Here is a 15,846-nt window from a genome sequence, read left to right on the forward strand (position 1 = left end):
GCAGGAAGTTACCTCTTTTAAAGAATGGGTTAATATGTGGGAAGAAATAAAATACTCACCCAGCTTCAAACTACTCAAAATCACAAAGCCTGGAGCTTCAATATTAAATAATGACTTTATTGCTTTGCCTAAACCATTTTCCCTTTTCTCCAATAATTTTTTTTTGTATTTTTTTAATTCACTGAGTCATAGAAAATAACTCCAGATCTGTAAGCCTAAGGTGGTAATTTTAAAACTAGTTGAAGGGAAAATTTAAATTACTCATTTTCTTTTTCTCTTGTTATTGTTCTTTGGAAAACAAAGGCAATGAGGGGACATTAGGGATCATCTGGTCCAATTTACTGAAGAGGTGAGCAAACTTGTGCCCAGAGAGATGAAGCAAATTAACCAAAGTGAAGCATATCGACGCAGAGTGGACAGTCAGGCTTTCCCGTCTAGAGTAGGGTCTGCATCCCAGCCAGTGTCCTCATCTTTTTCTTACTCTATGGTTCTTTAGTCGAACTTTTCTCTCTATGTAAATGTAAATTTTAGAATGCAAATTTCTCTATTCATAACAGGCCTGTTGATAGAATCTGTCTTTTACTTTAAAAAACTCTTGAGTTAGAAAATCTATTATGTAGGGATAATTCATGTGTGGTGTACTCATGGCTCCCTGGTCTGGTCCCTTATCCATTTCCAGTGCTGTCTTATTCTCATGCATTCTGAAATCTAAAGATCGCTCAAAGGAACTTAAAAGTGTGTTCCTCTCCAGGGCATTTGTAATTCTGATGATGTGGTCTTTAAGAAATATCTCCAAGGTGATGGAGTGTGAGGTAGTCATGTTTGTAATTCAGATGAAGAGACCTACCAGTACCTCCTGCCCCAGTGTCTCAAACATCTATCCAATGCTTGTTTCTATCCCATCTTGTTTCCCAAAGGATTTGTGGCCATCCCACTGCCCACAGTTTCTGCCCTGGTTTAAGCAAGCCTTCTGCAGCCTTTAGATACTTAATTAAGAATATCACTAATTATGAGGCATCTAGATACTTTTAGCCATGAAGTATACTTCCAAGAGCTAGAGGACTGTCCGTAAGGCATAAATATGGAAAAAAGGATGAATCAATTATGAAAATCACAAGCAAAAAAAAAAAAAAAAAAAAAAGCATAGGTAAAGAAAAATAACTCCAAAGACAAAGTAAAAGAAAAATGGCTGGGTATCCAAACAGCCATGATAAAAAAAAAAAAAAAAAAAAGGTTTGCTAATACAATAATCAATTCAAGGCTATGTCTAATAAGCTCTTTTATACTAATAAGTACCAAGATTTTGTCCCTCTTAGTAAATGCTAATGCAATGCAAATGGTATTTCTCTATTTTAAATAAATGTACTCCTCTTGACTATAAATTAATAGAAATAGATCCAATTATAAGAGTTTAAAATATCCCCCCCTTTTTAAACCAACTTCTAAATTATATAAATATTAAAATCTAGAAAGAAAACAGAATACATTATTGGGTCAATATCTTACCGTAAACATCTCAAATTAATTATTAACTTCCTACAATCAACTAATTTATTTTGATATACTGAAACATAAAGGGTTCCAGATAAATTATTGTTAATTGCATCAATTTCATCTCTAATTCCATATATTTTCCATTGAGCTTTAATTAGAGCTATTTATATGTGTAATATTATAAACATATTACATATTAGATTTTTTTTTCCAGAGCTGCAGTCATGAAGGAGAAAAAAGTAATTGGAAATCAAGAAATAGAATAAACATGGTATAATTCAACAGTGTCAGGAAAGGAAATCAGACAAAAATGATTTGGAAATTGTTTTACTTTCCCTTCGGCCGATGTACTGCCAGAGTCCTGGCCCCTGGTGTCCTCATGCACCACGTGCAATGGCACTTCTCAGACTTTAGGGCGCAGAACAAGTGACTGGGGAATCTTGCCAAAATGAAGATGATGATTCTGTAGGTCTGGGATGGGACTTATGAGTCTGGATTTTTTAACAATCTCCCAGATGACGTCAATCATGGATTTACAATCACATAGTGATATGTCTCAACTGTGGTCCCTCCAACAGAAGTGAGATTAATTACATTGCTTATTAAAAATAAATGCAGAATGGGGCACCTGGGTGGCACAGTAGGTTGAGTGTCTGACCCTTGCTTTAGGGTCAGGTCATGAGATCAAACTCTGTGTTGGGCTCCACGCTCAGCAGGGAGTCTGTTTGAGATTCTTTCTCTCCCTCTCCCTCTGCCCACCCCTTCCATCTCCTTGCTCTTTCTTTCTCTCAAATAAATGGATAAATCTTAAAAAAAAAAAATAAATGCAGAATATTAGAGATCGCCCCAGACCCTTTGAAGCTACAACAAGCCCTGCACGAGAAAGCTCCTGCACACTGAGGATTGAAAAGGGGATTGCACATTAGGCATCGGGGGTCAAGAGCAACTGTTCACAAAATAATCAGTTGAGTACAAGACTGTTGAAGAATACTGGTGCCCACAATTACTGTCTGAGACAAGTCATGAGATGATTAATTTTCTAAGATAACTGTGCCATCTTGCCTCTTCACTGAGGACCCTGACTCTGGCTTCTGGACCAGTAACCCTTACCCTCCAGCATGCATAGGAGCACCTGCAGAGTGTGGTAAAACCCACCCAAGACCTTCCGTGTAAAGTAGAATTTCTGTTTTTTTTTTTTTAAGATTTTATTTATTTATTCATGAGAGACACAGAGAGAGAGAGAGGCAGAGACACAGGCAGAGGGAGAAGCAGGCTCCCTCTGGGGAGCCCGACATGAGACTCAATCTCAAGATCTGGGGTCACAACCTGAGCCAAAGGCAGATAGATGCTCAATCACTAAGCCACCCAGTGCCCCTCGAATTTGTGTTTCTAAGCTCCAAGTGATGCTGCTGCTGCTGGTCTGGAGACCACCCTGTGCCCCAGGTTACTGCATGGTCTTGATCACTCACAGCATCTAGGAGGCAGATGTCCTGTTGCATTTACTCAACTTGAATACTGTCTACAAAGGGGTAGGTTTATTGTACACAAACTCTTCACCCAAAGACAGAGATGGTCCAGGGGCTTAAAAACCAGCATAAGATATGGTCCTGTTTTCTGCAGTTTTTTGGTCCAAGTGGATAGAACAAGCTAACATATCAAACCATTCCAGGACACTTCAAGGAAGCACCCACAGCAAAGGGTTAAGATGAATGAATTATTCCCACTTTAGAATTCAGTGCGGACTAAATTAGCTTTTATTGGTTTAATGAAAAACATGGCATTAAACATACTTCTGTTTGCACTGATAGCAAATTGAAAGAACATTAGTTCAATATTTGCAGATTCTTTGGCCTTTTCGATAGAGGCAATTATATCTCTTACGAATAATGATTGCTTTGTCCTGCCTTTCCAATCCTTATGTTTTTAATTCATTTTATGATTATTTTCTATTTCCGTGTGATTTTTTTTTTTTTTTTTTTTGTAATATATCACATGGTTCTACAACAGACGTGCTACCAGGGTGGGAGCTGAGGGCTGCCCTGCCGTATCCTGGTCACATGGAGTTCTAAGGCAATGACTCCCCTTCTGCTTTTGCTCTGCGGTGCCCTCCACTGAGAATCTGCAAGGAGGGGCTGAAATTGCACAACCCACGACATTGTTCATATGCATATATGCAGGTACGTGCATATCTATTATGCCTTTCGTATTTATGTTTAAAGATGTGCACTGAGAAAGCCTTATGGTCACTGTCCCCAAGGCATCTGGCTCCTCCTCCTAGTGCCCCCAGGCCAGCCCTCTAGTCTCCCTGCTTCTGTGCGTCTCCAGGATTTCCACACACCTGTTCAGACAGGTAGGTACAGGTGTACAATGCTATGTTAGGCCTTTAACAAAAAAATGTTTTCATAAAAGGCACATTACCGTGTCCCTTGTTTGAGTCACCTAGAAATATGTATCTTACAGATTTTCCCTACAGCACTGAGTCCTTTTTTATTCTTTCAAACTTTCCATTCAATAGCTCAGCACGGCATGGATTCATCATACTTTACTTCGCTAACCTTCTGTTAATGAACGTTGAGGTTGTTGACAATGTTTTGCGTCACCTTGCTTGCGTGTCCCATGGCACATATTTCAATGGATAAATGGGAAATCCAAAGAGCTACACTGTGGGTTCAGAGGCAGTTATGCATTTGAGATTTCAACCGTGTTGTCACAGTGCCTGTCCAGGGGTTGGACGTGGGTGTGGACGCCAAGGCAGATGGGCACGTCCCTCCTGCCCAGGCCATACCAGCAGGGCTTAGCTCACACTTGAAACTGTGCCAAAAGTGAAAACTAGGGTTGCTGAGAATCAGAACTTTCCTTTGCTGGTAGCATCTGGGGAGCTAAGTGCCTTTTCTTCTGTTTAAAGGTTCCTCTTCACTCATGGCCTTTCCTTGGTTTTCTTTAGACTTCTTCATCATTTACAATCAATTTTTTATATCTTGTTTTTAGGAACCTTCAGTTTATTAGGAGGATAACTATTTTTTTTTCTGAAATATGGACCCAAACATTTTTTTTTCAGTTCTTGGGTAGTTTTATCTTTGCATATGAAGAGCTTCCTTTTTAATATAATAGACCTTTTTTTTTTTTAAAGATTTTATTCATTTATTCATGAGAGACATGGGGAGAGAGAGAGAAAGAGAGAGAGAGAGAGAGAGGTAGAGACATAAGCAGAGGAAGAAGCAGGCTCCTTGCAGGGAGCCCGACGTGGAACTTGATCCCAGGTCTCCAGGATCAGGCCCTGGGCTGAGGGCAGCGCTAAACCACCGAGCCACCCGTGTCTTTAAGTGTAATCAAGTTCATCAACTTCTGTTGATGTGCGCTGGATTTCAGATATTATAAAATATCTACTTCACACATATGAAGAAGCATTATTTGTTCCGTACATTATTTTCCATACATTATTTTCATGGTTCCATTTTTTAAGAATTAAGTCTTTATCCATCAGAAACTTAACCTGGTGCACATTTGGAGATACACATCACGTTTACTTTTGTTTTCTTCAGATGGAACTGGTTGTCCTAGTACAATTTATTAGGACAGCTTCACTACAAACTTACCAGCTCTCTAAAACGAACACATTTTTGGCTCTAGTGATCCTCTCTGTGGTCCATTCATTTTCTGTTTTATTATTTTTTTATTAATTATTATTTTACTTTTTCTGTTTTTCATGATTGTACCTTCTGAGTTTTATTTGCCGTTGTTTACCTACTTTTAAAGTGAGGTTTAGCTCATTGATTGCAAACCTTTCCCCCCCCGCCAATATATGCATTCACAATTTATTTGATCTCATATCATCTCCTGTAGAACCTATACATAGTCTTATAGTGAATCTCTTGTAAACAACACAGAATTAGTGTGTAAATGTGAACAGGTAGGCAAGTGTGTTTTAATTCTGACAATTTTTGACCTTTTTCTTAGAGACTTTTTGTGTTTAAAGTAATAACTCATTAATTTGTGTTTAGATTTACCACCGTAGTAGTCACTTCCTATTTTTAGGCTCTTTCTTCGCCCTTAGAGTAAATATTTTAGATTATTTCTATTATTCTATCTCCCCTTAGCTTTTTAATCAAACCATTTTTATTATTATTCATAGATTATCAGAGACACTATAGTATGCATTCTTGACTTATGAACACCTAACACAAACGGACACTTTTACCTCATTTAAGACAAGACAAAGATCTTGCAATTCTTACTTCATTTAACTCTCTCCCAAACTCAAAGATATTTTTGCTTTTCCTTTTGAGTCTAAATTCATTTTACATTCCAGAAGATACTATTTTTAAAAATTTCAAGCACTTGATATGTATTTGGTTTGCCCAAATCTTTACCTTTCCTTCCTCACACCTTCCTGCAGCTCAATGCTTTCATTGGGACATTTTTCCTTCGGCCAGAAGGTCACTCCTCATTATTTCCTTTAGTGTATATTTAACAGTGATGAACTCTGTTAGGTTTGTATAAAAAATTATTATTATTTTACCTTCACTTTTGAAGGGAATTTTGGTTGGATATATGATTCTGGATTGGGAGTGTCTTTCAGCACTTCAAATATATTGTTTTCTTTCTTTTTTTATTAAATTTTTATTTATTTATGATAGTCACACACAGAGAGAGAGAGAGAGAGAGAGAGGCAGAGACACAGGCAGAGGGAGAAGCAGGCTCCATTCACTGGGAGCCTGACGTGGGATTTGATCCCGGGCCTCCAGGATAGCGCCCTGGGCCAAAGGCAGGCACTAAACCACTGCGCCACCCAGGGATTCCATATATTGTTTTCTTAACCCTATTACTTATTCTCAGAAGGTATTCATTTGAAAGTTGTCTGTATTTTTTCCTCTAGTTGCTTTTAGAGTTTCTTGTCCCCTTGGTTATGATTTTATCATGATGTCATCAAGCACTACATGAAAATCACATATTTGCTCATAGTTCATATACTCCTTTAACTGGCAGCTCAATCCCCTTTCTCATTTTCAGAAAATTACTAGCATTTTTTTTCAAGTATTGCTTCTGTGCTATTCTTTCTCTTGTGCATTGTATTCTCCCATTTTCTACATTTTTTTTAAAGATTTTATTTATTTATTCATGAGAGACACACAGAGAGAGGCAGAGACACAGGCAGAGGGAGAAGCAGGCTCCATGCAGGGAGCCTGATGTGGGACTCGATCCAGGGTCTCCGGGATCATGACCTGAGCCGAAGGCAGATGCCCAACCACTGAGCCACCCAGGAGGCCCTCTATAGATCTATGTAGCAGTTTTTTCTTCTTTATTGTTTCCTGAGTCTAACCTACTTTTACCCATCCAGTGAGTCTTTAATTTCAGTTGCTATATTTTTCATTTTTTAGATGACCACTTGCTGCTTTTTATAAAGTCTAATTTTTTGGAGAATTTCTTCATCTCATCTTTCATTTCTCTGATAATATTAAGACTAATTATTTCAAGGTCCATGAAGGTTAAATCTTTTATCTGTATTCTCTGTTTCTGTGTTGTTTTTTTTTTGTTGTTGTTTTGTTTTTTGTTTTTGTTTTTGTGGTATGTGTGTGTATTTCCTTCTCAACTGCCTGATTATTGTGAATTATGTGTTGTGAAACTTATTGGAAACATGCAGAGGAATTTGCTATCTCCTTTGGGAGGATGGTTCTTAGCTTCTTATAGAAGGCTAGTGACTCTACACATCCTGAATCACATTTTGCAATTTGAAAGAGAGGTATGACCTAAAGCCGAGTCAGTATTTTTCTAAGTAATTCTCATTTCCCCGGTGTAATCTTTGGGGTCCAGATAAGCTAGGCATTTACCAGAAGTCACCTCCATTCTCGGGGCCCCACTCCACCATTCTGTGGCACATACTCACCTGCATCTCACTCTCTTTGGGGCAGGAGATGCTTCTAGTTGTAAAATTGTTCCAAATCTCAGATCACTTCCTGGGGATGCCTTATTATCTCAGATCTTGGCATCATAATTTTTCATAGATTTCTGACAACTTCAGTCTGATTTCTAAGACATTTTATCTGGCTTTTACTGTTCTGTTCATTAGAAGAGTGGCCTTGAATATCTGGGCCCACCACCACCACCAGAAGCAGAAATACCTTTTTCTGCCTATTTGAAATGCCATCCTTTAAATACACGACATTGGTTTATAAACTTAATCCAGGTTTTAGATTTCCTTTCTGTTGCATAAGTTTTTCTGTCTATACATGTGGCAGCAACTTTCTGCTTTATTCACTGAGGCTTTATAACACATTCTGATACCTGTTAGGATGACCCCTTTTTACTGTTCTATGTTTTTTTTTTTTTAAAGATTTTTTTATTTATGATAGACATAGAGAGAGAGTGAGAGAGAGAGGCAGAGACACAGGCAGAGGGAGAAGCAGGCTCCATGCCGGGAGCCCGACGTGGGACTTGATCCCAGGACTCCAGGATCACACCCTGGGCTGAAGGCAGCGCTAAACCGCTGAGCCACCCAGGGATCCCCTGTTCTATGGTTTTTGAATTAGTCCTCATTATTTCAGTTTTTTTGTTTTCCTTTTGTTCCCCTCTCCATGAACTTTGAATAAGCTTCTCAATAAAAATATGTTGCTATTTAAGGAAAGGGGATAATCCTAAATTTCCACATTGATTTAAGACAGAAATCTCTGTGACGTTGGGTCTTTTTATTTGAGAACATTGTTGATCAATCGGTATGTTCGTAATTCTTCTATCCTTCTATAGTTTTAATGACTTTTTTTCATAAGGATATTGGCTAATCTTATGTAGTTTATCTTTCTGACGTTGTTGGGAAAGTGAAATTTTCCCGTTACTATTGGGGGTTTACATAAATGAGAGCTATTTATAGTATGTTATATGTGATACTGGATTCATATTGTGGTGTAGTTGTTAGTGAAATTATCTTGGTTTTTATTTTTTTATTTTATTTTATTATTTTAAAAATATTTTGTTTATTTATTCATGACAGGCAGAGACACAGGCAGAGGGAGAGGGAGAAGCAGGCTCCCTACAGGGAGCCCGACGTGAGACTCGATCCCAGGTCTCCAGGATCACACCCCAGGCCAAAGGCAGCGCCAAACCGCTGGGCCACTGGGGCTGCCCTATCTTGGTTTTTAATTGAACTAAAGCATCTTTCTTTTAAAATAATCATAGATTCGTGGGACGTTGCAAAGATAGTACACTGAGATCCTGTGTACTTTTGTCCAGTTTCCCTCCATGGCTACAGCTTCCATAATCATAGTGTAATATCAAAACCAGGAGTTTGCTATTGGTACAGCGTGTATGTGTAGTTCTGTGTCATTTTATAACATGCTAGTTTGTGTGACCACCCTTGCAGTCAAAATACAGAATGTTCCATCACCACAAATATCTTCCCCTGTGCTATGCTCCATAGTCATAACTTCCCACCCATCTCCACCTTCCTTAACCCCTAGCAAACACTAATTTTCTCCCCATCTATATAATTTTTGCCATTTTGAGAATGTCATATAAATGGAAACATATGATATATGACTTTTTGAGATTGACATTTTTCGCTCAGCACAATGCCTTGAAATCCATGTGAATTGTTATACGTGTCACCAAGTGTGTTCCTTTTTATAGCTTGGTAGTATTCCATGGAATAAATGTAATGGCATTTTTTTTTAACCATTCAGCTATTGTAGGACATTTTAGTTGTTTTCAGTTTTTTGGATATTTAGCATAGAGTCTCTGTGAAGATCATTGTATAGGTTTCTATGTGGACAAAGGTTTTCATTTCTCTAGGAGAAATGTTCAGGGGTGGGATTGATGGGTTGTATGCTAAGTATATATTTAGTTTTGGAAAAAAGTTCCAGAGTGATTGAATCAGTTTGAGGGAAGGATAGGAAAAAATGCATCCCTTTACCTTTCCATTTATAACATAATTGTCTTCAGTATTTCCTCTATCTACAGACAATTGTAAGTTGTGCCCCACCTCCAAGCATGATTTTGAAAACACAACAGGAGAAGAAAAGGCAATTGTATCTACCCACATTTTTGCTTTCTTCCTCTTTGATGTCCTGAGTTTCCTTCTGTTATTTTTTTTCTGTCTAGAGAACTTCCTTTTAATCATTATGTTAATGAAGGTGTGCTGGTGACGACTGTCTTAATTGTGTCTGAGGATGCCAGGACTTCCCCTTTTCAGGCTTGAAGGATATTTTCACTGGGTATGAGATTGCAGGCTGACCATGCATTTCTCCCAGCTCTTGACAAAAGTTCACTTCCTTCTGGCCTCCATGGTTTCTAGTGAGAAATATCTGATTGTTCTAATTGTATTTCCTCCAGAATGAGGCATATTATTTCTCTCACTGCCTTCAAGACTTTTTTTCTTTCTCTTTCATTTGCAGAAGTTTAAAGAGGTTGTGTCATGGCATAGATTTCTTTGGTGAATCCTGTTTTAGTTTACTAGTCTTTGGCCAAATTTGGGGAATTTTCAGCCATTATTTCTTTGAGTTCCTTCCCAGTGCCACCACCTTGCCCATTTTCTGGTGCTCCAACCAGCGAGTGTCAGATCCTCTGGTACGTCCCAGAGGCTCAGTTTGCTTGCTTTTCAGTCTGTTTTCTCTCTGCCATTCACACTGGGACATTTCTATTGTTCTGTCTGGAAACTCACTGGTTTTTTCTTCTGTCCTCTCCATTCTGTTGTCGAGTCCACCCACTGAATTTTTATTTCAGTTATTATATTTTCAGGTCTAAAACTCATTGTGTTATGAGGCTGTGGATCTTGCTTAAATATTGTTAGCAGGCCCCCTCCTACACTATAGGAGGAGGGTAGGTCTGCCTCATTACCTCTGGGGGCAGTGGCCAGGGTCAAGGGTGCTTGTTTTGGGTGGTGATGGGAACTCTGGCTCCCTGCTGCTGATTCTGCTCTGGGTGCAACAGGCAAAGGTGTCCCCCTACTGATCCCCATGTGGCTCCAATGACAGTAAGAGATGGGGAGACGTTGTGCCATTCACAGTGACACAATCCTGATTCCTTCGGTTGGAGTGGAGCAGTTAGGATCTGAAAGTTTTCTTGTGTGGTTGTCCATTTCCTTGCCCTCTGCTAAGGAGAGTATGCTTTTCTTGGGCCTTTTTGTCTGTACCCATTGGTGTCTCCAGATTGCCAACTTTTCCATCTCATTTTCCAGGATGCATGAGGAAGCTCAAAGCCATCTTTTTCCTCATGCCCTGAGGTCCTTAAGCATTCTGTTTCCTTCTCTCCACTTTTCAGAATCTCCTTACATTTGGAGACTTTTTGGGTATGGAGCTGTATTAGCTAAAATTCATTTTCCCCAAATAAATTTAAAATGCAACAGTAGTTGAAAGGTTACAGCACAAGAAAGATCCCCTAAATCTCAAAGACAGTGATAAAATTACTTAAGAAATTTTGTAAATTTATGCATTTTGCTGCAAAATGCTGATTTTCAGCAAACCAAGTTGTTTTTGCTTTTGACAATTTTACTCTCTTCTTTGCACCTGATCCTTACAAAATTCACTTCTCATGTTCCAAGGCAGGGGCTGGGAAGAAGCAGCAGGAAAGCTGGGGCCCTACCCATAGCAAGCAGGTTCTCATCAGAAGAGGGAAGGAGAGTCCAAGCATGCATCTGAACCTTTGGATTTCCTTCCCTGCTAGTAAGGACACATTTTCCTTTCCATGTGGATTTAGGGGAAGGCAGTATGTGTACTTTCATTTCAGGGCATAATTATTGAACACCTTCATTGTGACCGGCATTTTGCTTGTTGTTTGGAGATACATATATGACAAGGGAGTGGAGGTCCCGATGTTCTGAAGTGAGCTTTCTGGAGCAGCAGGTCATACACTATAGGGTGGAGAGTGACTGAGCAGAGCCTGGCTAAGACTGAGTGCAAAATGCAGCAAGGAACAAAATACATGTGACCTCACCCCTGAGAATCCAGGCCTTCTTCCCAATGGGGACAATCTAGAAAAAGAGAAAAGCATATTCAAATATATGGACATGATTTTAATTGCAAGGTAGGCAAAGGTTGTTTTGTTTTGTGTGTGTGTGTGTGTGTGCGTGTGTGTGTGTTTGTGTGTGTGTGTGCCTTTGTTCACTTTTTCTTCCAGGAACTATCGAATCAGCCCTGCTTTTAGTGACCTCATGCTGGCAGTGAGCACCTGTTAAGAGCTTAGCAGTCTTATAAATTTCATTTGGAGGCATGAAAGATTTCATGACTCTCATTTTGGTCATGGCTATAATTTGCAACCAGATGCAAATGCTGAACGTGGATAATTTCAAGGCTGATAATAAAATTCCCAATGCCCTGGCACTTGAGCATTAGGTAAAAATTGAATTATTATCAGGAAGTTTTAGGACCTAGTCAAATTCCCCATCTATCTGATTGCAACCACAATATACACTAAAAATTCCACAACTGGAAGAGGAAAATGAAGAACAAGCAAACAGATAGAATGAGGGAGTGAGGAAGGGAGGCACAGAGTGAGCACAGAGGGAGGGAGGGCACTGGATTCTGTGTCGCAGTCGCATGGGGCTTGCTGGCCATCAAGTTCCCACTGCACACCCCCAGTAACCCACGTGCTGAGGGGACACAGCCATACAGGGCGTGTACTGTGGCACAGGGCCTTGCCTTCAGAAAGTCTTGTGCTCAGTTTAGTGTTGTGCTGCTGCCATCTTGAAATTCATAGTGATTTGGGTTTAAGTGTTGGTTGATGGGACGCAGGAACACACACCTGAGCTGAGGAGATAAGCAAGCATAAGATGCATGTCTCCACTGCATGGGGAGTTTGCAAGGCCTGTGAGCACAGAATCCTGGCACACCTGCAGGAGTGGGGGTTCGGCAAGACCCTGGCATTGAGCAAGTGGGGGCACTGACAGCTTGAGGAGGCCTGTCCATCATTCCAACCGGAATTTAGAACACACAAAGAAGGCAATGATAACCTAAGAATTGCTTGTGGCCAAGGATCCTTGTCATATCCTTTCTGATCAACTTTGTCATTTCCCTGTATTTGCCACCCACTTCCCTGGGACAATGACAGCATGATGGAAAGAAAGAGAAAGTGGCAACCTATTGCCCCTTGCCTGTCTGTCCTTCCGTATGCAGCAGTCAGCAGAACACAGAGAGTGCTGGTAGACTGTGTGCATGTCACAAATGGAAATAAAGGCACTGAGTCTGTTTTGTGTAGCACCGCCATTCTCCTGGTAAGAGCAAAATACATACAAGTGTCTGAACTGTGAATTGTGCAACTGCCACGATTCCAAAGACATAGTTAAAGAGCATGTAAGTTAAATGTTTTATATTTATATCTAAAGTTGGCATTGCACAAAAGGTGAATGGTAAATTCCATGCTATCAATTTAAGTTTTTGTCTTTTATTTCTTAAATGACACGTAAAGGACACCATGACAAGTTGAGAGACCACACAGGAAAAGAACAGCCTAATATTGTATCCCTTTTAATGGCACATATTTCATGCACTTTGAACAACAAGCTCTGAATTTTCCTTTTGTGCAGGACCATGCAGATTATGTAGTTGGCCCTGGTCTCAGGTCTAAATGGACTGGAAATCTAATGAGGGAGCATCATCTAGCTCAATCATTGGCCAAATTTGTCAAGTGCTCTGAGGGATTTTGCAGCAAAGATTGTGACCTTCTTGCCTTAATTATTGCTTCTTTAATCAATAGATCAAGGAAATAAGAATCGTTTTACATTTAATAATGGATGAGGACTAGGGTTGTTTAGAGCAATAACTGTCTTTCTTTCTTTCTTTCTTTCTTTCTTTCTTTCTTTCTTTCTTTCTTTTCTTTTCTTTCTTCTTTCCTTCTTTTACTTTTGTTGCTAGATGAAAGTCACCTGTGCTTTCTAGTTACGTGGTTTCCACAAGAAGCCATTTAAAGATGAATCCATTTACATGTGAGTGCTCATATTTTTAACTAAGGGGCTGCAATCTGGGAGACAGTGGACAGTGAAGTAGTGAAAAAGAGGTGGCATCAGTATCCTCCAGTGTCTTTTATTTGGGAAAAATACCCCGGTGGGGAAGCAAAGGGAAGGCCATATAATCTGTCTGCCTTGTGATGGTTGATTCTCTGCATCAATCTGATTAGGCTAAGGGATGCACAGATCACTGGTAGGACACATTTCTGGGTGTCTCTGAGGATGTTTCTGGAAGAGATTAGCAATAGAATTGGTGAATTTATAGAAAAGATTTTCTCCAATGTGGGTGGGCATCATCCAATCCTTTGAGGACCCAAGTACGACAAAAAGGCAGAGAAGGGTTAACTATGCTCTCTCTGCTCTAGCTGCGATGTTCATCTTCTCCCGCCCAGGTTCTTGGGCCTTCATGTTTGAACCAAACAATGCCACCAGAATTCTGAGATTGGCAGATCATGGGACTTCTCAACCTACACAATCATGTGAGCCACTTCTCCACAATAAGTTTCTCTCTCTCCTCTTCTCTCTCTCTCTCTCTCTCTCTCACTCTCTCTCTCTCTCTCTCTCTTTTTCTCTTCTCTGTTCTATTGGTTCTATTTCTTTGCAGAACTCTGGCCACTATAGCCCTCTTCTTCCATCTCCTGTCACTCTTGGACCAAGGTGACACTGCTACATGGCACATTGCTGTGTGTCCTGGCAGCATGACCTGGGTGCTAGAGACTCTGCTGCCTCTTGCTGTGCTGGCACATGGATGAGGAACAGAAACTCAAGCATCCCTGAAGACTGAGACACCAGGAGACAGAAGGACATTACGTAGCCATAGTGCACCAGGGCAGGAATGGAGGCCAGTGGACCTACTATGACCCTAAAAGTAAATGACACTAAGATTTTACACCAGAACAAAAGTTTTCACTGGTGTTCTGCTTGCCACAAGGATAAATTCAGATTTCTTACTCTACCTTCAGGAGCCCAGGAAGCCTTCCTAATACACAGCACAGCCAGCCCTCCTTCCAAATAAAGTGCCCCAGTGTACGTGTTCTATTCCAAAGAAAGTGATCTAGTCCCTGTCCCTCAGCCACTCTTCACAACTCGCCTTGCGCTGATCCCCTGCCTGATAATCTTTCTCCTAAATATGTCAGTGCTCCCCACCTGTCTTAGTCTAATCAGGCTGCTGCAATGGAACGCCGCAGACTGGGCAGCTTTCTCTCAGCTCTGGAGGCTGGAAATCCAAGATCAAGTTGCCAACTTATTTGGTGAGGGCCCCTTTCTCACAAATGGCTTCTTCTCTCTGTGTCCTCACATGGTGGATGGGAGGAGGGGTCTTTCTGGGCTCTGTCTCTCGTATAAGGACAGTAATTCCATCACAGGGGCTCTACCCTCAAGATGTATGTGCCTCCCAAAGGCCCCACATCATAACCATCACCTTAGGGGCAAAGGTTTGAATAAGAATTTAAGGGAACACGAATATTCCGTCCATGGCGGCAACCCCCCCCGAGTCTTCTCTGTGGGGTGCTGTGCATACTTTTCACAGTGGAAGGAGTTGCTCTGAGACCACAGGTGGACTCACTGAACTCTGAACTCCTTAGACTTTAGCAGACTTTGGAAAGCTTTTCAGATGATCAGATCACATTATCTGTTTAAGAGAACATTTCAGTTTGCAGCAATTTTGTAGCTACCTGGGCCCAGCCCCTCGCAGACAACCTTCAGTGGTGTCTGTGGGAGGTGCTCCCAAGGCTGAGCGCCATGCATGTCTTGGGCTCTCCGCTGCCGTGTCCCCTCAACTCAGCTGCCCCTCTATGTGCAGGCCTCCCTCATGGGGTGGCCCTCATGGGTGAGGCTGGGAGCATAAATACCCCAACATCCATGCTCAAAGGGGGACAGTTCAGATGTGTGTTCCACAGCATTTCCCAGAGATACCCCAGGAAGCAGGCTCAGTTGCCCACAGAAGTGATCCACCCAGTGAAGACCCTTGCTTATTCCTTCCCTTCTGTGTCTCCATTCCCTGGTCCCCAGAGAACGCTCATTATGATTTTTTTTCCCACATAAACTATTGGCGTTCAAATCCTCATATCATACCGGCTTCTGGTGAAACCCAACCATAAATGGTCCCTACTGTACAAGAATCTCACCCTTACCAAGACATAACACTTGCAGTCACCTAACTCCCTATGTTCTCTATTTACTACAGGTTATGGATTCTGTGGGTCTGGATCCTCGTATCTCTGGCCCATTTATCTCTTATGAAAGGAGAGGAGGACAGGAAGTAAGTTGTCAGGAGACCAGAGTTCTATAAGGCTAGTGATCCCCACACATTAGCCTCATAACCTCCACAAGTCACCTGCCTTCTCATGAATAGAGTTTCTATATCTATAAACAAGAGGATGACCTCCATGTTTCCTTTTCAGAGTTGCTGGAAAGTAGTGATG

Source organism: Canis lupus, chromosome 5 (genome assembly GCF_048164855.1).
Source record: "Canis lupus baileyi chromosome 5, mCanLup2.hap1, whole genome shotgun sequence".
NCBI classification, from domain to species: Eukaryota; Metazoa; Chordata; class Mammalia; order Carnivora; family Canidae; genus Canis; species Canis lupus.